Source organism: Oncorhynchus clarkii, chromosome 4 (genome assembly GCF_045791955.1).
Source record: "Oncorhynchus clarkii lewisi isolate Uvic-CL-2024 chromosome 4, UVic_Ocla_1.0, whole genome shotgun sequence".
Taxonomy (NCBI): Eukaryota; Metazoa; Chordata; class Actinopteri; order Salmoniformes; family Salmonidae; genus Oncorhynchus; species Oncorhynchus clarkii.
In genome coordinates, this window is record NC_092150.1 from 40,087,319 (window position 1) to 40,111,418 (window position 24,100).

At 45.6% G+C, this 24,100-nt stretch overlaps 1 protein-coding gene across 2 annotated transcripts in view; it reads left to right on the top strand.

Annotated features, from left to right (window-relative positions):
* Positions 1–24,100, top strand: part of LOC139406808 (KN motif and ankyrin repeat domain-containing protein 4-like) — an 89,909-nt gene that overhangs the window by 40,019 nt on the left and 25,790 nt on the right. The window contains exon 1 of one of the 2 annotated variants that reach the window (XM_071149859.1): positions 20,730–20,805. The exons of the other annotated variant lie outside the window; for it this stretch is intronic. The gene's annotated coding sequence lies outside the window, so the exon portion shown is untranslated. Of the gene's footprint in view, positions 1–20,729; positions 20,806–24,100 lie in introns of those variants that run through there. 2 annotated transcript variants of the gene reach the window in all.

Here is a 24,100-nt window from a genome sequence, read left to right on the forward strand (position 1 = left end):
TCAGTAAAGGGGGCTTTACTATTCTTAGGGAGTGGAATGACTTTTGCTTCCCGCCTGGCCTGAGGGTCCTACTGTATCACACATTGACTACTGAGGGTTCCCAATGTTTGCGGGGGGGCACATTAACATTTCAGCTGTTAATAAGAGGGCATTGTTCTGCACTGTTTGCGTGAAGGGGGTGTGTCACAATATCTATACATTTAACCACGTTTGCGGTCAAATATCAGTACACAACCATCCATTTCATATAGAACGGAAACCTTAGAGATATGTAAAAACATGGTCGCGCTTTGTAATATCTCAAGTAGGGGTATCGAAATATTTTTGGGGTGGACTTGCCACTAGCCTATTAGTACTATCAAACTTCACCCAGATATTACACTGCTGACGTGTATGGAGTGCAACATTACTAGTTAGCTTGTGTTCTCTGAACAATAACACCAGTGTTCCTGTACCAGAATGTGTATACTGTATTATAGGTTATAGCCAAGAGAGGAGTTAGTGGCGGCTTGTTAGAGCACAGACATGGTTCGAATTTCAGTGGTGCTCATGACGACCCCCATTAACAATTGAAATGTCAATGTGGCTCCCCTCAAACATTTTAACATCGGGAACCCTCAGTATATGTGTGACAGGACCTCGTACGCAGGAGTAGACTATAATGAACACGTGGGCTTCCCGTACATTGTAATCATGTATTTTCCATTCCATTGTTTGCTCAGTTTGTAACTGTAGTTGGTTAAGTAAACATTATCCCCCCCCCCCCCAAAAAAAGGCATTGAATGATAACCAAAACAGGACATGGACCCATGCTGCGATATATCTATTTACAATTTCATCCACATCCTCACTTTATTTCAGTATTACAATATTGCTGCTTGCTCAGTCCTCTGTCCTTGGTCTGCATTGCACAGCACGGGAGTCCTCAGTCCTGCAAAACACGTGAAATGCATAAGTAGGTTGTTAAATTGTCATTATGTCCGCCATGGCTCTGGTCCATACATGACACATTTTGCTGTTCTCATTTTGCTGTCGGGTTACTACCCACTGTGAACAGCCCGGTCAAGCCACCCACGATTGTGTTCCTAACTCTACTCTACTTCACCTAGGTGGTGTAGAGATTTTATCAGGGTTGGACAACCACGCATGGTGACCTGATTAGCATTTGTTTTGAGAGAGAGAGAGAGAGAGAGAGAGAGAGAGAGAGAGAGAGAGAGAGAGAGGGAAGGAGGGCTTGTGTGTGTGATGATGTTATTTACAGTGACGTAGGCCTACCTTTACAATAAACTACTCAAATTAATGTGAAACCTGCATTCTGGGCAAACTTCAGTGAGGCTCAACTGTTGTGGTCTGTTGACTCCTGGAACGTGGACACGAAGGTGGAGCTAGTGAAGAATCACATTGTCTGTCTTTCATGGATCAATGTATCGCCGAAGTTCTATGAACTTGACAATGACATACTCCGCCACTTCTGAATCCCCCAGACGAAGTTCGGCCCACATTCGTTTTCAACGGGAGCATGAGGAGGAGTAATGCACAGGGGATTGTGGAAAGGTGAGTGGTGCGAACCCTGCTAGCGGGGCGATAAAGTAGAGCTTACGCAAATTGCACGCGCCCACCGCTGTCGTTGTCCAATCAGGTGAGGAGCAAATATTTACTTGAAAATCTTCCGTTCGTGAAACATAGTTCCAAAAAAACATGGAGCCAAGAGCTGGAAGTGAGCTCAAGAAGAACGATGGAAAAGTGGAAAAGCTTTGCGGTAGCTACTGACAAAGAAGAACATAGAGGCGAAGCAGCTGCTTTAGAAGTGGGATGCACTGTTGAGCTGTGTCCCAAGGGGTTCCTGCTGATTTTACGAGATTCTGACAGCCGGTTAAATGGGGTCCCTTGAGAAGGCAAGAACAAGATGTATGTCAGGAGAAGTGCAGTATTATCGCAAGGAGACGTATACTTGGAATACAGAGGAGGAATGGAGGGAAAGGGGAGGCAGAGGAGGTCTTAGAGAGAGAGAGGGAGGAAGAGGGTGAACTTGAGTCGGTTAAAAATGGCGGGAAAAGGGAGATGGTTTGTTAAAGAAGAATGGTAGAAAGTGTGAGCAGAGTGAGCTGAAGACAGGAGGATAAATGGAAGTGAATGAGGGTGAAGTGTTGGAGGTGGTAGGTGTGGTGAAGTTCTCGGGAGCCCGAGGCTTGCACCGAGGTTCAGGATAAAGATGAGTCTGTGACAGTAGGAGTGAAGTTTTTGAGAAAAGTGGACCCTTGCCTTTTGGCTGATCCATTTGTGGTTTCAGGGTGGGTGAAAACAGAGTTGGGTGCAGTGGAATCGGTGAGGGTATCCAGAAGTGGTCGTGTGATAATTGACGCAGACAGGGTGGCGTGAGTGATGAAACAGAAGAGTCGTTGTCTGTTCTTTTGAATTTTGATGTTGAGTCTTTGCCCGACAAAGTGATGTTCTGATATATAAGTTATCGTGTATGAGCTTTTGTGCCAAATACATTACGTTGCTACATGTGTTAAACTTATGTGGCAGGAGATTCCTAGGTGTGAGAAGTGTGCAGAAGGGCATGAGACAAAGGAATGTGTAGCATTGGGGAAAGTAGTGGAATGTGTTAATTGTAGGGGTGCCCATGTGACTGGGAATCAGAAATGTCCCGTGCGAGAGAGGCAGGTTGAGGTTTCCAGGGTCAGAGAAGTTGTCATATGCTGAGGCAGTGAAGAAAGTAGAAGGAGAAGGATCAAGGGGGAGGGATCCTGAGAGGAGGGGTGTGAGTAGTAGATCTGTACCAGTACAGAGGGATAGGCCAACAAGTGATATATGTTTCAGTAAGATTGGATTTATAGCAATGGTTATCAACTGTACTGCAGGGATGGAAGGTAAGTCGCTGAAAATTGAGGTTGTGGCGGCAGCTGTAGAGAGGTATTTGGGTGTGAGAGACTTGACATCAGAAGAGTTACAGGGTGTGTTAAGTGGTGGTGTCCCACCACCAGGCCTACAGCCTGAAAGGACTAAATAGATTTAAATAGTGGAGTAGGTTGGTGTTATTTTTTATTATTATAAAATAAAAAAAATTGTGAGTGTAGTGTTAGATGGTAGGGTATTTGTTTATTTTATTTTTTTCAAGCAAAGTATAAGGGAGTTGTACCCCAGTCTAGTAGGTGACGGTAATGCAACATTTATTGGATGCCAATCACCATTAAACCTCGTCGAACAAGAAGATGGAGTTTAAAACCAATCATCGCTGTGTCTGGTTTTCCAAATCGTTATGATTTTGCTTTGCTAGGATACATCAGCTTAGTGGCATGGAGGAGGATTGCAGAGATTGTTGGCGTTGATGGCGGGTGAAGAGAGAACAAGTTTGCTTGTGCTGCTAGCTAGCTGTGAACATCAAGCAACCTAGACCTCAAAACTATGATCAAAGTCAACAAAGGATTAGAAATCACCAGTAACACTAATTATAACATTGTAAATGATACACTAAGCATGCCTTTCCCATGTAATATGCTACCAATTGGATGATGGTATCTTAACATTATGATTTTCATATATTATAGCTTATGGCTCTTTCATTATACTGGTGTCATGACATTGATGATTATAGCTCACTCCCTGCAAAATACATTGGCCTACATGCACATGAACGGGTAAAGGAAATTGTGGCTTTGACTTGCAAACATTGTTGTGCAAATCTCCTTTTACCCATAATCAACACCAACATCTCTGCAATCCTCCTCCATGCAATTGACCTGTTTTTGTCTCTGTATTCTAAAATTAGTTTTTGTCTCTGTATTCTAAAATATTCTCAGCAAATAAACGAGGCTCCCATGCCACATTATTTCCCTTTTTAATATACTTTTTAATTAGCCTACAAATTGCCAGCTCCTTGTTTTCATGTATGGTACTGTACCTAGAACACAAGGGTTGGATTTGCACAAAACAATGTCAGAAAAAGCATGTTGAAAATGTCTGATGGTTAGCCTCATATACATTATCTACTGGTATAATTTTAAATGAGAACATATAGCTAGCATCAACATGCAAAGGATGTGTGAGTTTAGCTATTTTCTGCTGCAGATGTACAATGACAAGGGGCACATTGATTGCACATGCCCATCAGGCCAGTTACATCTTCATACTGTAGGACTATGGCCACATTGGTGATGCATACCATTTTGATAAGCTGCAAACTGGGTCCACATGGCTGATACCCTGAGACAGAGTGACAATCAAATAAAACCGATTGGAGAGCTCACAACTGGACAAAAATGTAATGTTCCCTTGAGAAAGCAACACAGAAACCACAGACAAATTAGAGACAGATCCCCCTTTGCGTCTTTTTATTGCAGGGTTGTGATCTGTGGTGAATGAACATTGACCCTAGTTCATCTTGAAATGTTTTTAAGTTAACAATTAAAACAAGCTTAAACACTTCACTTCAATGAATCAACATTGAATGAATCCAAAAATAATTTCCAAATGTACAAATAATGAACTTGTTTGTGAATCTTAGACATCTTAGTAAGAAGGCTATTATTACCAAAGCATCATTTTGGGTGAACAAAAAAGTCCATACCAGAGGTGACCAACCTTGCTCCCCTCCCTGATCTACTTGGTGAGCACACTTCTATTCCAGACCAGCAATAATACACAGTATTATCAACTCATTAGGTTTGATAAGTTGAATCAGGTGTGTTAGTGCTGGGCTGGAACAGAAGCCTGCACACCCAGCATCCCTCCAGGAGAAGGATTGGCATGATACAGTTGTAATACGTTTGTAGCCTACATTGTGTGACTTAACTGTGCTGTTGTGTACAACATTTGCTAAAATACACATGACCAAAAGTATGTGGACACCTGCTCGTCGATAAAAAAAACATGAGCTGGCGCATACCCAGAATAATAGTTTGGGTGGAGGTGCTGACTAACGGCGAATAAACTATAAACTATCAAAATAAAGGAAGTCGCACACTCCCAGCAATTTAATGGGTATTTGCCAATGTTTCGGCATCACCTGCTCGTCGAACATCTCAAATCATGGGTATTAATATGGAGTTGGTCCCCCCTTTGCTGCTATAACAGCCTTTATTTTTCTGGGAAGGCTTTCCACTAAATGTTGGAACATTGCTGCAGGGACCTGCTTCCATCCAGCCACAAGAGCATTAGTGAGGTCGGGCACTGATGTTGGGAGATTAGGCCTGGCTTGCAGTCGTCGTTCCAATTCATCCCAAAGGTGTTTGATTGGGTAATTAAGGTCGAGGCTCTGTGCAGGCCAGTCAAGTTCTTCCACACAAATCTCGACAAACCATTTTTGTATGGACCTCACTTTGTGCACAGGGGCATTGTCGTGCTGAAACTCCCCCAAACTGTTGCCACAAAGTTTTGAATGTCACTGTGTGCTGTAACTTTAAGATTTTCCATCCACTGGAACTAAGGGGCCTAGCCCGAATCATGAAAACAGCCCAAGACCATTATTCCTCCTCCACCAATCTTTACAGTTGGTGCTATGCATTGGGGCAGGTAGCGTTCTCCTGGCATCCGCCAAACCAAGATTCGATTGAAGCGTGATTCATCACTCCAGAGAACGCGTTTTCACTGCTCCAGAGTCCAATGGCAGCAAGCTTTACACCAATCCAGCTGACGCTTGGCATTGTGCATGGTGATCTTAGGCTCGTGTGCGGCTGCTCGGCCATGGAAACCCATTTCAGGAAGTTGCTGACGAACACTTCTTGTGCTGATGTTGCTTCCAGAGGCAGTTTGGAACTCGGTAGAGAGTGTTATAACCAAGGACAGACGATTGTTATGCGCTACGCGCTACGCGCTTCAGCACTCGGCTGTGAGCTTGTGTGACTTACCACTTCGCGGCTGAACCGTTGTTGCTCCTAAATGTTTCCACTTCACAATAGCAACACTTTTACAGTTGACCGGGCAGTACCATGTTGACGGTACCATGTACCATGTTGAAAGTCACTGAGCTATTCAATACAGGCCATTCTACTGCCAAGGTTTGTCTATGGATATTGCATAGGTGTGTGCTCGATTTTATACACCTGTCAGCAACGGGTGGGTGAAATAGCCGAATCCACTAATTTCAAGGGCCGTTCACATACTTTTGGCCATGTAGTGTAAGAACACATACAACCCGTGGCATACAAGGTTGTGCCAGCAGTCTTTTGGGACCTTCACTGGGACCGAAACCAGCTGCAGACAGGCTTTCACAGCTCTCCATATCTGAGGACAGACATCACAAAGAAACGGGCTTCATTTTATTAGTTAGACAGCCCTGACTATTATGTCTGTCTCTCTTCATAGTGTTTCTCTCTAGGGACTAAAACTGGAGAATATTTGCATAATGTCATCCCACAACCTTCCCCATCTAACTAGTACACCTACTCCCTTTTCTGACAGCTGGAGCATAAAATCCTTTCACTGCCTTCCATTGCTGTTATCTACAAATGCATTTGGAGCACGAGTTTTTCATTTACAATGATAAGTAGGCCCACATCAAGATAACAAGCTAATATGAAGTTAACTAGCTGATTAAATTTCTCTTAGCAGCAGTACAGTTGGCAAGCTAGCATCATTATATAGCTAGAGGATTCCTGATATCTCCAGGAGTGATAAGTATATTTTTTGTCTTTAGTTTTGACTGTCTAATAGTATTTTTGCCAGCTAGGGCCATCTACTTTAAGAGCTGCCTGTCTTTCCAGAAGCCTACTTGGTGTGTGAACTTCTGACTGCTCATAACTTGCAGCTGATTGTTGACGCATAAAACAGGATCAAGGGGCAGGGCAATTTGTGACTTGTGTCGTGACTTGACTTTGACATGAATCTGAAGACTGTTATTTATTGAATCAACTAACTATGTGTAATTGTTACCCCATTAAATTAATCATGCAACACTTAACTCTAGGATCTGGGGAACCACGAGAGCGGTTCTTTAAAGAGTTACCATCTTAAACTCTAAAAGGTATTTACCTATCACATCTATAAACAGTCAACCTATTAATCATAACCTCGTATCATATCATCATTCTGAACAGTCGTAACCTCCTTGCGTCTGCAAAAACCTGAGCCTTACTTATGATTCAGTACTACACAAATTGGTTTAATTGTTTATTTACTAACTAATTAAATGGGAACACAGGATAAACACACACACACTGCACCGGTTATTGACAGGAGACGTGATACGCTGAAAGCATGTCCCTAGAGGAATGACAACAACATGGATGCTTGTTAAAGAAGAGATGGAGAGGGAGCGATAGGAACAGGGACACAACATTGCCACTTTCAGAAATTACTCTCACCTACAATAACCATATACTCCATATACCTCCGCCTGTTTGAGCAAGAAATCGTGAATGGATTTGCGTGAAATGCCTGGGTTCGCTGGGGATCTCTCGGTGAAGGGGCAGCCTTGGAAAGGGGGTTGGGCCTTTTCGCGGCACGGGTGTAAGGCTCTGATTGTCCGAAATGGTTACAACAATTCTTCTACTGTTGTCCTTCTTCGTCATTGTCTGGTATCAGGTGACTTGTTGTGTAGTCCTGAACAGAACTACATAGTTTATTTTTCTTCCATTCGCTCTTGAAGATGCTTCTTTGAAGATAGGCTAGCCAGTCATATTGATGGTTCCCCAGTGGGGTGATAAGAGTAGCAAAATACGATGCTTTGAGCAGAGCAACAGGATGGTCCTACTTAAATTCGCTTTCAAAGCCACCTTACTTAAGACAGCTAATTTGCCGTACCAGTGATCGTCCGGGAGGTGATTTTATCATCTCCACCTTGGATTGAGATTCAAAGTTCAAACCACTTTAAACATGTAGCTGCCACTTCACACTTTTTCTGGTTCCATGTGTTAATTCGTAACCCATGATTTATACCTTTTGCTCAAAAGGGGCGGTTCCGGATGGCTGGCACGCTCCCTGACCTCACTTTGGGGCGGTGATTACTCACTGTGCAAAGTTATGGAAAACAATTATCTCTTATAGCTTCTCAAATCGCATCCCTTCCTTAAGGAAATACTGTAACTTGGAAAGTACACACACTAACATAGCTAAGGTTTTCATACTATGAGTTGAGCATGTAATATGAAAAATTATGAAAGTGTTTCTGTTAATAACATTTTTAATGACATCACAAAATAACAAACAAAATGACATTAGTGTTCTATAGATTGCCTCTGACCATTACCCACGTTCTACGTTCGAAATATCGTTCCAGTATTCGCTTTTGAAAGTGTTAGAGTTTCAGCGGGAAAAAGCACATTGATTTGATGAATTTTGAGAGCACAGGTCTGGATCTTCTACCTTCAGGTGAATGGGGGTCTGATTGAAGTTATTCATTGCACACGTGATCTGACCTATTTGGATTCTCGTGGTCAGTCATGACACATGTTTTGGTGGCTGTTTTGGAGGTGGAGTGGTTTCTCCTCTCCTTGGCAATCAGCAATTAGTACAGGGAGATGTGCTCTTCACCTCTGAGAGGCAAATAGCAATTAGTGTTAGTACTTCAGTCATCCCTGGTTTCTCAGTGGCAGCTGTAAGTGGCTGTCGTGTTAGTGGTGATCACCTCGGCAAAACTAATACTGTCACCGGAGCAAAGACCATTCTGTCGAGTTATTTGTGGAAGGAAAGCGAGAAAGGCTCCACACCGCTCTCTCACTTTACTATCTTACCTAGTTATTTTTAGATCTCATTTTGTAGCTTTGGCAACTACTGTATGTGTGTTTTCTATACATGTTCGCTCCCCTGTAGGCTTTACAGATGCTCTCCACCTCGAGTCTAATGGCTTGGGAGTGGAAGCTGTTGAGGAGCCTTTTGGTCCTAGACTTGGTGCTTCGGTACCGCTTGCCATGCAGTAGCAGAGAAAACAGTCTATAACTTGGGGTCCTGGAGTCTCTGACAATTTTATGGGCTTTCCTCTGACACCGCCTATTAAATAGGTCCTGGGTCCTGGCAGGAAGCTTGGCCCCAGTGATGTAATGGGACGTTCGCACTACCCTCTGTAGCGCCTTACGGTCAGATGCCGAACAGTTGCCATACCAGGCGGTGATGCAACCCGATAAGGATCCTCTCAATGGTGCAGCTGTAGAACCTTTTGAGGATCTGCGGGCCCATGCCAAATCTTTTCAGTCTCTTGAGGGGGAAAAGGTTTTGTCGTGCCCTCGTCACGACTGTCTTGGTATGTTTGGACCATGATAGTTTGTTGGTGATTTGGACACCAAGGAACTTGAAACTCTCGACTCGCTCCACTAGAGTCCCATCGATGTTAATGGGCGTTCTGTTAAAATAATAAAATACAAAGAAAAAAATGTTGTACTAAGAATGTTCCAAAGCCAACCTACTGGGCACAGACTTCAAATCAACGCAATTGAATTGAAATGACATGGAAACAATGTGATTCAACCAGTTTGTGCCCAGTGGGAAGCAACTATCCTGCACCATTCCCAGAAAGTTGTGATAAGGTTGTATGCAAAATAACCATAGGACAACCACGCTCTAAGAAACATATGGTTCTCAGAACGTAGCTGACTAACTGACGGACCATCATCTAGGGGAGCCAAACCACCCTACTCCTAGTGAATGTGATTATGACTGACTCATACAAGCCCATAGGGGATGGTCCAACTTCTCTCCTCCCTCTATTTCTCTTATTATTCTACCCCCTTTTCCTCTTCTGTTTTCTCCCCTCCTCTTTTTCATTCTTTGCTCCTTTCCTCTCTCCTCTATTGTGCTCTTTTCCTTTCCTTAGATTGAGTCTTCTCTCCCCTTTTTTCCTCCCCCACTCCTCCTTTCCTCTTTGTGTCGAGGGGCATGTTCAGCCTCCCACTTCTCTCTGTGTGACCCTGTGGAATACATCACACATAAACAACAGACTGTGGTGGGCAACTTTATCTTCCCAGCTCGCCCGCCCCATTCTTCACGCCTATCCAATATCCTGCGATGCGCTTTGTGTTTCACTGTGCTTAGCGCACTCCCTACGCGCGTTGAGGGAGTGGATCAGGGGCCTGACTACAAATCCACGTAGGATGAGAGGCACGGAGAGGCAGGATTAGTGGCTGGTGAGGTAGGGTAGAGAGGCAGGAGTGGCTAGAGGGGGTAGGAGAGTCGGGCGCTGGGGAATACAGTATGTCATTCAGACGTCCAGTAGAGTGACTGTCTGCAGACCAGACCTTGTCCACATGACAGCCTCAGGCCTTGAGAAACAGTCAGGGATACTCTCCTCTCCTCTACAAACCAGAGGTGAAGGGAGAGCCAAGAGAGGCAATCAGACAAACTCTATAGGAGTAACGGATCATAGGTTACATTCTTCTAGTTTAGAAGGCGCTGGATTTGTACCAAAGTAAACTACCCAAACGTTCCCAAGACGAACAGTTTATTTACTTACAAAGCTATTTTCATTGTTATCAGCAATTAGGCAAATCCCCCGAGTCTTTCTCAATGTGGTAGAGTTTAAAAGCGGTGCTTTTCATCTGTTGGTGTGCATGACAAAGATGTATGTCCTGGCGGTTGTTGTTTTTTTGGTGAAAAAAACCTTACGCAAACACAGCTCGGACTCCCTTTGGGCAGATAAAGGCAGCTCTTGTTGTTCTGTAAGCACGTCTTATAATCTACAACAGAAGATACTCTGCTGCAGTAAGGCAGTGAGATCTGGCCTGTAAAACCATATGGCCCTGTGACACAACACTAATCCTACCATGACAGATACAGATTTCTGTCAAATTGTAAAACGTGAGCAGCGAGCATTATTATATAATTGGATTGCATCGTAAGTAGCAGAAACCAAATGAACCTTCTCGACATCCCTGCTTCCTCTATCCATTATGCTGTACATTTTTCTTAGTTGTTATGTAAGTAGAGATTCCTGGGAAATATTTCCAGGGTCGTGACCCTCAGTTACTTCCTGTCAGACTCAACAAATTGCCCACACGGGCAACACACACACACACACACACACACACACACACACACACACACACACACACACACACACACACACACACACACACACACACACACACACACGAGAGCGAGTAACTTCCTTTTCCTAACCCATGCCAGGAGACAGAGGTCTAGAATGGCTGATTATGTTGACAATAATGTAGAGTATGGCTGAAAAATTGCCCATTTGTTGAGCTCATTATTTGCTGAGGCAAGGTTAACTGCTTTCGTCAGGGGCTTGAACCTACTGTAGCATGATGCCCCTTCACGAACGTGAACAGTACCCCTCAGGTTACACAGTCATCTTGATATGATAATGAGCTGAGCTACATTCTACATGCCACAGGCCCTCTACCCAGGCTTTACTGTCCTCCTCCAGTGATCTGTGTGTCTGCTGGCCATGACTCTGGCTTCTGGCTTTTGCGATTAGCGACAGCAGAGGCTGTTTAGTCTCCCGCCTAGACAGAGTGAAGGAAACAGAGGGGGAGAGGGTGGGGAGACAGAGAGAGAGAGAGAGCGAGAGATCCAAAGAGAGAATAATATAATATATGTAATTTCAGCAGACACTTTTATCCAAAGTGACTTACAGTCATGTGTTCATACATTTGACATATGGCTGGACCTGGGAATCAAACCCACTATCCTGGTGTTGCAAGAGCCAAAGCTATGAGCCCCAGACAGACAGACCGAGAGAGAGAGAGACACATGGATGGGCAGACTAAAGCAGAGATCCACAATCACCCAGCAACAACCCACGCTGACTAAATCAATGGCATCATGGCTGTCTGGAGCACTTTGTCATCAGACACATGCCCTACACTGACACTGCTGAAGACTGGTAGGATGGGAGAAGGGCTGTGGAGGAAACAGGATGAAACAGTAGTATTAGAGGGGGTAGACAGAGAACAGTAGTACTAGAGGGGGGTAGACAGACAACAGTAGTACTAGAGGGAGTAGACAGAATGTGAGAAACAGACAGAGGACAGATGGAGGAAGGGAGGGAGTGAGAAATTAAGTGAATAGATCCAGGCCTACATTCTGTTTATAAGAAAGGCATTGAGAGAGAACTAAATGTGGGAAAATCGACAGAAAAAGTGAATGACAACAAGGACGTGTGCATAAGAGAAAAGGGGATTGAAAAGAACAGAGAAAAAATCCTTCCCGCTCTCTCTGTTTCCTGTCATAACTGTTCTGTTCCATTTTAACTAGAGGGCTTCCCTGCTTCCCTTCTTGCCTGCACAGTATGTTGAAGACAGACACAGGAGGAGAGAGAGAACAGTTTGAATTCCTTAGGATGAAAATGATTATTATTGTCCCGGAGTCTCGGGAGAAACACGGACTGAACAAAAACACTGGAGGGGGTAGACAGACAGAAGTACTGGAGGGGGTAGACAGACAGTAGTACTGGAGGGGGTAGACAGACAGTACTGGAGGGGGTAGACAGACAGTACTGGTGGGGGTAGACAGACAGTACTGGAGGGGGTACTGGAGGGGGTAGACAGACAGTACTGGAGAGGGTAGACAGACACTAGTACTGGAGGGGGTAGACAGACAGTACTGGAGGGGATAGACAGACAACAGTAGTACTAGAGGGATTAGACAGACAGTACTGGAGCAGGTAGACAGACAGTACTGGAGGGGGTAGATAGACAACAGTAGTACTAGAGGGGGTAGACAGACAGCAGTAGTACTAGAGGGAGTAGACAGACAGTAGTACTGGTGAGGGTAGACAGACACTAGTACTGGAGGGGGTAGACAGACAGTAGGTCTGAAGGGGGTAGACATACAGTACTGGAGGGGCTAGATAGACAGTACTGGAGGGGGTAGACAGACAGTACTGGAGGGGGTAGACAGACAGAAGTACTGGAGGGGGTAGATAGACAACAGTAGTACTGGAGGGGGTAGACAGACAGTACTGGAGGGGGTAGACAGACAACAGTAGTATTAGAGGGGGTAGACAGAGAACAGTAGTACTAGAGGGGGGTAGACAGACAACAGTAGTACTAGAGGGAGTAGACAGACAGTACTGGAGGGGGTAGATAGACAACAGTAGTACTAGAGGGGGTAGATAGACAACAGTAGTACTGGAGGGGGTAGACAGACAGTACTGGAGGGGGTAGACAGACAACAGTAGTATTAGAGGGGGTAGACAGAGAACAGTAGTACTAGAGGGGGGTAGACAGGCAACAGTAGTACTAGAGGGAGTAGACAGACAGTACTGGAGGGGGTAGATAGACAACAGTAGTACTAGAGGGAGTAGACAGACAGTAGTACTGGAGAGGGTAGACAGACAACAGTAGTACTGGAGGGGGTAGACAGACAGTACTGGAGGGGGTAGACAGACAACAGTAGTATTAGAGGGGGTAGACAGAGAACAGTAGTACTAGAGGGGGGTAGACAGACAACAGTAGTACTAGAGGGAGTAGACAGACAGTACTGGAGGGGGTAGATAGACAACAGTAGTACTAGAGGGAGTAGACAGACAGTACTGGAGGGGGTAGATAGACAACAGTAGTACTAGAGGGAGTAGACAGAGAACAGTAGTACTAGAGGGGGGTAGACAGACAACAGTAGTACTAGAGGGAGTAGACAGACAGTACTGGAGGGGGTAGATAGACAACAGTAGTACTAGAGGGAGTAGACAGACAGTAGTACTGGAGAGGGTAGACAGACAACAGTAGTACTGGAGGGGGTAGACAGACAGTACTGGAGGGGGTAGACAGACGCTAGTACTGGAGGGGTTAGACACACACTAGTACTGGAGGGGGTAGATAGACAGTAGTACTGGAGGGAGTAGACTGACAGTAGTACTGGAGGGGGAAGACAGACAGTACTGGAGGGTGTAGGCAGACAGTACTGGAGGGGGTAGACAGACAGTAGTACTGGAGAGGGTAGACAGACAGTACTGGAGGGGGTAGACAGACAACAGTAGTATTAGAGGGGGTAGACAGAGAACAGTAGTACTAGAGGGGGGTAGACAGACAACAGTAGTACTAGAGGGAGTAGACAGACAGTACTGGAGGGGGTAGATAGACAACAGTAGTACTAGAGGGGGTAGATAGACAACAGTAGTACTGGAGGGGGTAGACAGACAGTACTGGAGGGGGTAGACAGACAACAGTAGTATTAGAGGGGGTAGACAGAGAACAGTAGTACTAGAGGGGGGTAGACAGGCAACAGTAGTACTAGAGGGAGTAGACAGACAGTACTGGAGGGGGTAGATAGACAACAGTAGTACTAGAGGGAGTAGACAGACAGTAGTACTGGAGAGGGTAGACAGACAACAGTAGTACTGGAGGGGGTAGACAGACAGTACTGGAGGGGGTAGACAGACAACAGTAGTATTAGAGGGGGTAGACAGAGAACAGTAGTACTAGAGGGGGGTAGACAGACAACAGTAGTACTAGAGGGAGTAGACAGACAGTACTGGAGGGGGTAGATAGACAACAGTAGTACTAGAGGGAGTAGACAGACAGTACTGGAGGGGGTAGATAGACAACAGTAGTACTAGAGGGAGTAGACAGAGAACAGTAGTACTAGAGGGGGGTAGACAGACAACAGTAGTACTAGAGGGAGTAGACAGACAGTACTGGAGGGGGTAGATAGACAACAGTAGTACTAGAGGGAGTAGACAGACAGTAGTACTGGAGAGGGTAGACAGACAACAGTAGTACTGGAGGGGGTAGACAGACAGTACTGGAGGGGGTAGACAGACGCTAGTACTGGAGGGGTTAGACACACACTAGTACTGGAGGGGGTAGATAGACAGTAGTACTGGAGGGAGTAGACTGACAGTAGTACTGGAGGGGGAAGACAGACAGTACTGGAGGGTGTAGGCAGACAGTACTGGAGGGGGTAGACAGACAGTAGTACTGGAGAGGGTAGACAGACAGTACTAGAGGGGGTAGACAGACAACAGTAGTACTGGAGGGGGTAGACAGACAGTACTGGAGGGGGTAGACAGACGCTAGTACTGGAGGGGGTAGACACACACTAGTACTGGAGGGGGTAGATAGACAGTAGTACTGGAGGGAGTAGACTGACAGTAGTACTGGAGGGGGAAGACAGACAGTACTGGAGGGTGTAGGCAGACAGTACTGGAGGGTGTAGGCAGACAGTATTGGAGGGAGTAGACAGACAGTACTGGAGGGGGTAGACAGACAGTCTTGGAGGTGGTAGACAGACAGTAGTACTGGAGGGGGTAGACAGACAGTAGTACTGGAGGGGGTAGACAGAGAGTACTGGAGGGGGTAGATAGACAACAGTAGTACTGGAGGGGGTAGATAGGCAACAGTAGTACTAGAGGGAGTAGACAGACAGTAGTACTGGAGGGGGTAGACAGACAGTACTGGTGGGGGTAGACAGACAGTACTGGAGGGGGTAGATGGACAGAAAGTAGTACTACAGGGGGTAGACAGACAGTAGTACTGGAGGGGGTAGACAGACAGTACTGGAGGGGGTAGACAGACAGACAAGATAACCATTTGGCAGGACAACAGAAGGCTAGTTTGTGTTTGTGTCATGTTCTTATGCCTGTCAGTCATGGGTCAACAAGGGTATCTCTCTATCTGTCCCCCTTCGACTCTGTCTCTCTTTCTCCATCTCCCCCCTCTCCCTTTCTCTCTCTCTCTCTTTAGTTCAGTGTTTCCATTAGCCTGTGTGTCTCAGGAGCAGTGCGACTCAAAGGCGTCCGTTACAACGTAAACAGTCCTTTCCCTCCGCTGGTCTTATCAGCTCCTCACACTCTGCTCTTCCTCAGGATGTCTGTCCACGCAGGGCCCGACTCGGCCCAATCACAGTCCCACCCACCACTCTGCTCTTTCCTACCTCACTATAGCCGCCGGTGCTTTAATTTCAGCCCTCTTTATACACACTCAAGCACGTACGCTCACACACGCACATGTGAGCACACACACACACACACACACACAAACAGTTTGCCGTCCCACGACATGTACTGTGTTTAACAGTACCTCAGCAGTTAATATAAATATTGTTGCTTTTCTTTTGTCCTGGCCATTTTCAATCATACTCTACCAGTCTTTGAAGTCTCCTCTGTCTAAATGGCGCCCTGGCTCTTCACTCGGTCCGCCCAGAACAATGCAGCAATATTTTGTATGTGGACATATAACTGAGATGATGTTAATGTTGTGTCAGGTGAGTAGTACTAGTAGTACTAGTAGTATTACTCTAGTTCATGTATCCTATAGTTACATGAAGCCTGTATATGCACTGCAAAAAGCACATTATTTATCTTATTTCAACATATTTGACCTTAATCGTCATATTAAGGTAAAATATCTAGAACAATATTTTGAAATAAGATAAATGACTTGTATTAAGCCTCTTTTTAGGTTAAAATAAGCCAAATTAACTGCCAATGGTGTTAGATAATTTTGCTTTGAATTATCACTAAATGTAAGGTATTTAGGCTTGCTTCCATTTCACTTTTTGTGGACCTACTGATAGTCGGTGTAGCGAGTACCACTAGAGCCTGTTATTACTTCACTGTGGAGACCCAGGAGAATCTGCAAGCAATATCTGGTGTGTGTGTGTGTGTGTGTGTGTGTGTGTGTGTGTGTGTGTGTGTGTGTGTGTGTGTGTGTGTGTGTGTGTGAGACAGAAAGTGAGAGAAAGAGTGTGTGTGTGTGTGTGTGTGTGTGTGTGTGTGTGTGTGTGTGTGTGTGTGTGTGTGTGTGTGAGACAGAAAGTGAGAGAAAGAGTGTGTGTGTGTGTGTGTGTGTGTGTGTGTGTGTGTGTGTGTGTGTGTGAGACAGAAAGTGAGAGAAAGAGTGTGTGTGTGTGTGTGTGTGTGTGTGTGTGTGTGTGTGTGTGTGTGTGTGTGTGTGTGTGTGTGTGTGTGTGTGTGTGCATGCATGCGTGCGTGCGTGCATTTACTACACGTGTATCTGATAGGAACGGGGTAAAGAAAAGAAAACATGAGAATGGAAAAAGAGACAACAAGCATTCCATCCGCACGAGCTGAAACTGATAAAAAGAATCATGCACTGGGTTGCCTATATATGGTGATGAGATGTTTTTCAGCTCACCAGGGTGAATGGTTTACAATACGTTGGGCATGCTGGACCAGTGAAGCACACACACGTGAGTGTTAGACTAAGTGCAGTGGAGACTTCGATCTCAAATACTTGGAGCGTTTGCTTTAGCCTGCCTGGAGTGCCAGGTGGGTGAGTTTGCATTGCTGGGCATTTGTCATTGGTTCCGTTGTGTACAGGCAAACTCAATAAAGCACCGCTAAAAGTATTTGACATGGTTTTCTAGTATCTGAACGCAGGTCTAGTGCAGTGTGCATTGGGCTTCTGCTGCTGAGCTGTGGTGAACTGTACTATGTGTGTGTCAATGGGCTGTGAGTCTGCCACTTAAAACCTTTTTTAGATACGTGGCAGCATCCCTCACAGCCACGTGTTATTTCAACATTTTTATAAAGCTGTTTTATAAAGCTGTTATAAAGGTTAGTCATATGTCGTTTTTTTTTTTTCATACACAATGACTCCAATGTTTTCTTGGTTTCAATGTATTTTTCTGAGGCTTCTGTGCTGCACTGTGGGCTACACAGTAGGGTTTGCTATTGTAGGCTACCTACCGCACAGCATGGGGTTTAGGTACAGTCAGTAAGGAACGCGTATCTATAGAGTCCATACAGTCCTTGTACATGTACATACAGTCTGTAGATCATGGGTACTCTGTTTTTGCCAGTGGGTGAAAGTCTAAAGATAGCATAACCCGATGCTGTGTCCATACACGGCTACAATATATACTACATATGTGCATGTTTTGAAAGCAGACTTGATGTCTTACTGCATTACATGCATCAACAGATACGGGCACAACGTTCACATCTCTGTACAGAGGACCATCTCACAGCGTAGACTCCCAGCGCGCCTTTATGGTTCTGCCTGCTGCATCTATGTCTGTGTGACCCATTTTCAGGAACAATCCACTGATAAATTGCAACCCCATGTTCTCCCCAAAAGGAAACGGGCCCTCTGCGCGTGCGTGTGCGTGTGCATGTATGCAGAACTAGCTCTCCCAGTCTCACATCACAATTAGACATTCATCCATGCTTCTCAAGCGTCAAATATCAAGGTGTTTAAGGTTAAGTTCAGGCATTAACTCTTGCAATCTTAAGGTTAGGCATTAACTCCGAATGGTTAAGGTAAGAGTTAAGGTTTGGGATAGGCTTAAAAATAACTCTCTATCGCTGGAGTCGAACTTGCAACCTTTGGAATCAGAAGCAGATGCTTACGCCCATCCGCAGTGCCCACAACAGCGCTCACAGTTGCGCCTAGTGGCAGGTTTTCACATCCTCAGACATGAATGGACGTTGGATACTGACTTATACCACGGGTGGCCTGGCTGGTACATTATGTGTGTGTGTTTTTGTGTGTGTATGTATGTATTAATGAGGAGTCTGGGGACTGTGATAGTATATCTGGTGAGCCTGTGAGACAGAAAGAGGGAAACTTGTTAACGTGTGTGTGGTGGGTGTGGGTGTTTTACACGTGTTTGTATTGGTGTGTGTGTGTGCTCCAGCGATCCCACTGGGCAAAAACTGGTTGAATCAACGTTGTTTCCATGTCATTTCAACAAAATGATTCAATGTGATGGCGTTGAATCAACGTGAAACACTGATTGGATTTGAAAACAGTCATCAACGTCCGGGAATTTAGTCTTTTTTTACACCCACATTTGAACCTAAATCCCTTGTTTCTTTCATTTTCTTTTTAACTTTACCTAACAACTCAACCAAATGTAAATCGAAACTAGACATTGAACTGACGTCTGTGCCCTGTAGGACGTGATCCAGACTGTCTGTCTGTCTGCTGGGCATGGGGGGGCCTGCTCTCGATTCCCATTACAGAGGAGAAACTGTAGGACGTGATCCAGACTGTCTGTCTGTCTGCTGGGCATGGGGGGGCCTGCTCTCGATTCCCATTACAGAGGAGAAACTGAGAGGGAGAAAACTGCCAATGATTCACAGTTCTACCGGTAGCTGTGTGTGTGTGTGTGTGTGTGTGTGTGTGTGTGTGTGTGTGTGTGTGTGTGTGTGTGTGTGTGTGTGTGTGTGTGTGTGTGTGTGTGTGTGTGTGTGTGTGTGTGTGTGTGTGCGTGCGTGTGTGTGCGCGTGCGTGTGTCGGGCAGTATTGTTACGTAGGGTGTTTCCAAGTAATCCTGAAGTAAGTTCATTGCCTACTTCAGTTTAGTGTACCAGAGTTTAGTTGTGAAAAACAGCCTCGGCCAGGTCTGACACAGGCAGAGCTGCCTGATATATGGTTCTCACTTCTGTGATTAGACAAACCATGGCCAGACCTCTAAATCAAAATGGGAGCAGGGAAATGGTTCTGTCCAGATGGATTTGCTTATAGGCTTAAAGGTTTATTGCAATTAAGAATTAGAAGGATAGAATGAAAAATAGTCCAATCCAACCACAGGTTGTTGTTTTTTTAGCTGAGAGTACAGTACAGTAAACAGCTTAGAAAATGTGCTGTGTAAATATGGAAGTGTGTCGATATTGACATGATCCATGTCTGTGACTTGTTTATGGGAATTTAATTATATCCTAAATCGCCTTATTTCTCCTGCTATTGCCAGTTTTATGAAAACATCCTGCGTGAGCAGCATCGAGTGCATGCACGCATGCGTTTTGGGTGTGGGTGTGTGTACTTGTGTGTGTGCGCCTGTTTGCGCACATGAGTGCGTGCGTCCCTCTCTGTGCACAACGCCCTTTATAATAAAGGTGGCTTGGGAATTGTCTTTAAGATTTGCTCACATCCCGCCTGAAGAATTTATGCAGGGGGAAGATAAGAGATACTGTATTCCTGTTTAATAGAGCCTGTTTAATAGAGCCTTGTTTAAACGGCAGTGTGTGTGTGTGCATTTGTGTGTGTGTGTGTGTGTGTGTGTGTGTGTGTGTGTGTGTGTGTGTGTTAGGGTTGGGCCGATATGATTAAATGTAATATTGGGATATTTGACATAAACAATATATTTTGAAGTAAAAAACAATAATTTCTTAAAACTTTACAAATCAATACTCTCCAGTTTTATTAGTTAGACTCTATCAATATGTTGAAAATGAAGTCTAAATGAATTAACTAAGCATTATCTTGTCACCACACAAAAATGATTTAATGAGAATGTGACGATAATATTTTAAATAAGCAAAAAAAAATGGCGGTCTGGTATGATTCAGTCATTAACGGCACAAAAAGATTATATCGGATATCACATATTTGCTGTAGCATATCGTAGAAGAGGTATCCCCAAGTATCGCCCAACCCTAGTGTGTCTGTGTGTGTGAGCGTGTGAGTGATAGGGCTGTGCTTAACAGATAGCGCTTAAACATTGACTCCTGGCCTTACAGTAATGATTAGACCGGTGAGTGGTGGGGCGGCCATACTTCTCAAGACCAGACAGCGAGATGATGGGGAGACGGTAAGAGAGTGTGTGGGCCAATTCTCTTTCCAGGGGAGGGGAGGGGAGGGGAGGGGGGGGGGATACATTCCTTTACAGCAGAACAGCTCACAAACACACGCACTGTAACGGTGTTGTTTGGCTTCTGTGTTCCTGGGTATTATTCTTTCCTGGTCTTATTTTCCTGGGCCAGCTCATCGCTGTAGGCAGGCAGAGGGTGATCAATCCTACACAGAGCTGCTGCCTGACTATCGCCTCTCTCTCCTTTCCTCTCAGACCCCAACCAACACCTTCCTTTTCCTCACTTCTTTTTTTTTCGGGTGGGTGGGTGTTGGGTTGAAGTTGTGAGGGAGGGAAGGCATCGGTAGTGTGTACAGACGGCAGAGAGGAAAGGAGTTGAGGAAGAGAGGAACAGAGGAGCTGGCTGCATAGCAGGTGAGAGGAGTCCCCTCGCTCTCCGTTATTCCCTGTGACTCACCTCCTTTTATCTCTGTTTCAGTCTATTTTCTCCCTCTTCCCTTTGACAGTCCTGTCGATGTCTCTCTCTCTCCACTCTATGTACGCTCTCAGTCCCCCTCTTTCCTTCCTTTTTCTCTGTACCCTTCTTTCTCCACCCCCTCCTCTTCTCCCTCTGCGGGGTACGCGGGGACGCGATGCTCGGAGCAGCGCAGGTGAGAGATGTGTGTGTCAGGCTGTGGAGTGTCTGACTCTTCCACATGCCTGTGTGCGCGAGGGATCGTCTGCATGTGTGTTTCCGGTTTGCTCTGTGTCAAGTCAGGCTGCTATGATAGCAGAGAGGGGTGGCTCGTTTTAGTGTGTTTCTGCTGTTCCTGTTAGCCGTTGCTGCTGCTGCATTGCAGGAGGAACAGGCAGCCTCTGAGCTCATGTTTCTGGGCTGAGCTCACATACACTAATACACTAATTAACATGCAGTCGGTTTACCCTTACTGGTAACCAGCCAACTAATTTGCCTGCATTTGTGTGTGCGTATGAGAGTGTGCCCCTATGTTTGTGTGTATATGTGTGTGTGTGCATGTAGGTGTAAGTATGTGTGCGGAAACATGGCTCTGTAGCTGTCATAGTAATACAATCAATAGTGTGTGAATTTAGAGAGTGTTGACTCCCTCCTTATTCAAATGGAGGTGCCTGCTCTGCTCCACACTACATCAGTGCTGCTGACTGTTACCATGCAGACTTTTACTACCTGGGGTCTGCTGGCTTTTGTGTGTGTGTGTGTGTGTGTGTGTGTGTGTGTGTGTGTGTGTGTGTGTGTGTGTGTGTGTGTGTGTGTGTGTGTGTGTGTGTGTGTGTGTGTGTGTGTGTGTGTGTGTGTGTGTGTGTGTGTGTGTGTGTGGCATGTAATCTGCGTGTGTGCACGTCTGTGTGCTTGAAAATGTGTTTGTGCATATGTGAATGCTTGTGTTTGCTTCTGTTTGTAAATGTGATGCGTGCATTCATGTGTGTTGTTTTTTATGTGCAGAGGGGAGTGCAGGGGATCTGATATAATTTGACAGTGCTGTAATTGATCCAGTCTAATGTGACATGTGCCCAGCCCTTCCTCCTCTCCCTCCATCTCTCGCCATCCCTCTCTCCCTTCTTTATCTTTCTCTCCGCCTTATTGTAAAAGGACCTGTAAGTAAGTCACTGTTAGTCTATACCTGTTGCCTACGAAGCATGTGCCAAATACAATTAGATTCTGTCTCTTTTCTCCACACACAACCCAACTTTGTCATCTCTCCTGACAGCAGTCCCTTCCCCTCTTTCCTTCTCTCTCTTCCTCCCCCGTTCCCTCCATCCCTTCCCCCTCATCTCTTTGCCTAGGAAGCCAGCTCTAACAGGCCGACGATTTCAACATATACTGTAGGGCTAGCCCCGTGGCGCGCTAATTAGAGGTAGCTTTTCCCTCAGAAACCCCCATTTCCCTCTGATGGGGAGGTACGCTAAGGGTTAGCCATTATGCTAAGTCTGCTAGGCTGGGATAGGGTAGCCATGGGGATGGGTGAATAAATAATTGATGTTTGTGTTGTTCTTTATCTCTAATGAAAGTGGGTGGCTGGTCTCGCACAACACACACACAGTATAATGTATTACTCCATTCCAGACAGAGAGGTGGAGATTTTGTCTGGTCTCTCTGTGGAGTCGATGTGTTCTGTGTTGTGTCATCTGGAGGGAGAACTCCAACTCTGGCAGCTTATTAGAAGAAACTAATTGGGCTGTCCACATGCCCAACCCTCTATTTCCTGCTTAAGTTGCAGACGATTCTTAACAACAAGCAACAAGAACGTTCCAATGAGAAATGTTGAGTAAAGACCCCCTGACTCCTGGATGTGTGTGTGTGTGTACTGTGTGTATGTACGTTTGTGTGTGTATGTTTTGTGCGTGTGTGTGTACATGCGTGTGTGTGTGTGTGTGTTTTTGGGGGTGACCAGCTATGTCCACTTTCTCAGGGTTAAGTCGAGGTAAACACAGATAGTGGATATGTGAGGGAGCTGATCAAAGACGTTCTAGAGCTGTGCACCTGGTACCAACCCATGAGAAACTCCCAGATGTTGTGTTGTTGTCTCGCTCAGCCATTCGGTCGGCTGCCGTTTGCAATTTCTTGCCGCTTGTTCAGTGGGTTTGTTTAGTGATATGACGGCGCAGCTGTCCTCTCCCTCTTTCTCTCTCACCCACCTCTAGACTCATCTCTCCCATCTAATTTCCCCGTCTCTTCTCTTCCTCTCTGGCGTGTGTTATTGTATTAATGTAATTCAATCTGCAGTGTAGCAAAGGGACTCATAACGACCCATGACGTTCAATTAAGGCTTCGCCCCCCTGTGGTTTGCGGGATCAGCTGGCATTTATTAAAAGGCTGTCAGTAGGAGGTTATTTACTGTAACTGCTATGGTGATGTAACATCCATCATTTCCGGCCAGGCGTTACTATAGCGCATGTCAGTCTTCATATCATCAGGCCCAGTCATGCTTCACTGGTTTTAAAACATGGTGTTTGTAGAATGTAGATCACTCATCTCGTTGAGCGTCATGGAAATAGTGTGTGTTTTCTTGTCATTGTTATGAAGAAGCTCACGTGTGCGGTTTTGACGTGGGACCCACGGAAACAGACCTCAACCTGTCCGGTACTCGTGGCCTTGTTAGTCTTATTTACTGTTGTGAGGTGATGGGTCCCCCACTCTGGCCCAGTTTCCTCTGTGCCTGCCTATGTGCATATCGAAGTGATGTTCTACGTGTCACCCAGCAGTGATGCGCATTTGCATCACGCCTTTGAACATCACGTCACAGTGAGCTGCTCTCACTTAGCTCAAAGGCCCTCGTCAGAGAGGGGCACCTTTAAAGTGACTTTACTGTCGCCATTAAAGGCTCTTAGATTCCTCAAAAGGAGGTTGGTGGAAGTTCAGCTGGAGAGAGAGACTCACTAAGTATCTTCGTCCAGGTCTGGCCAGCCTCTGTTTCTCATCTTCCCTGCGCCCCAACCCCCCCCCCCCCCCTCTCCCCCCTCCCCTTCTCTCTATTTAATTTCTGTCCCTGTGTTTTTAGTAAGGATCTGTGTGTAATTGCCTGTAGGGTCCGTAGCCTCACACTTTACTCAGTGATTATCAACGGCATTCTTCCGCTCGCAAATGAGCCATTTAGGCCTCCAGGTCAGCGAGCAGAATGCGGATTGCCCAGCCGTCACATTAAGGATTTGGAGTGTCAGGGACAGGGATGCCCCTGCTCCCATGGCGACATCC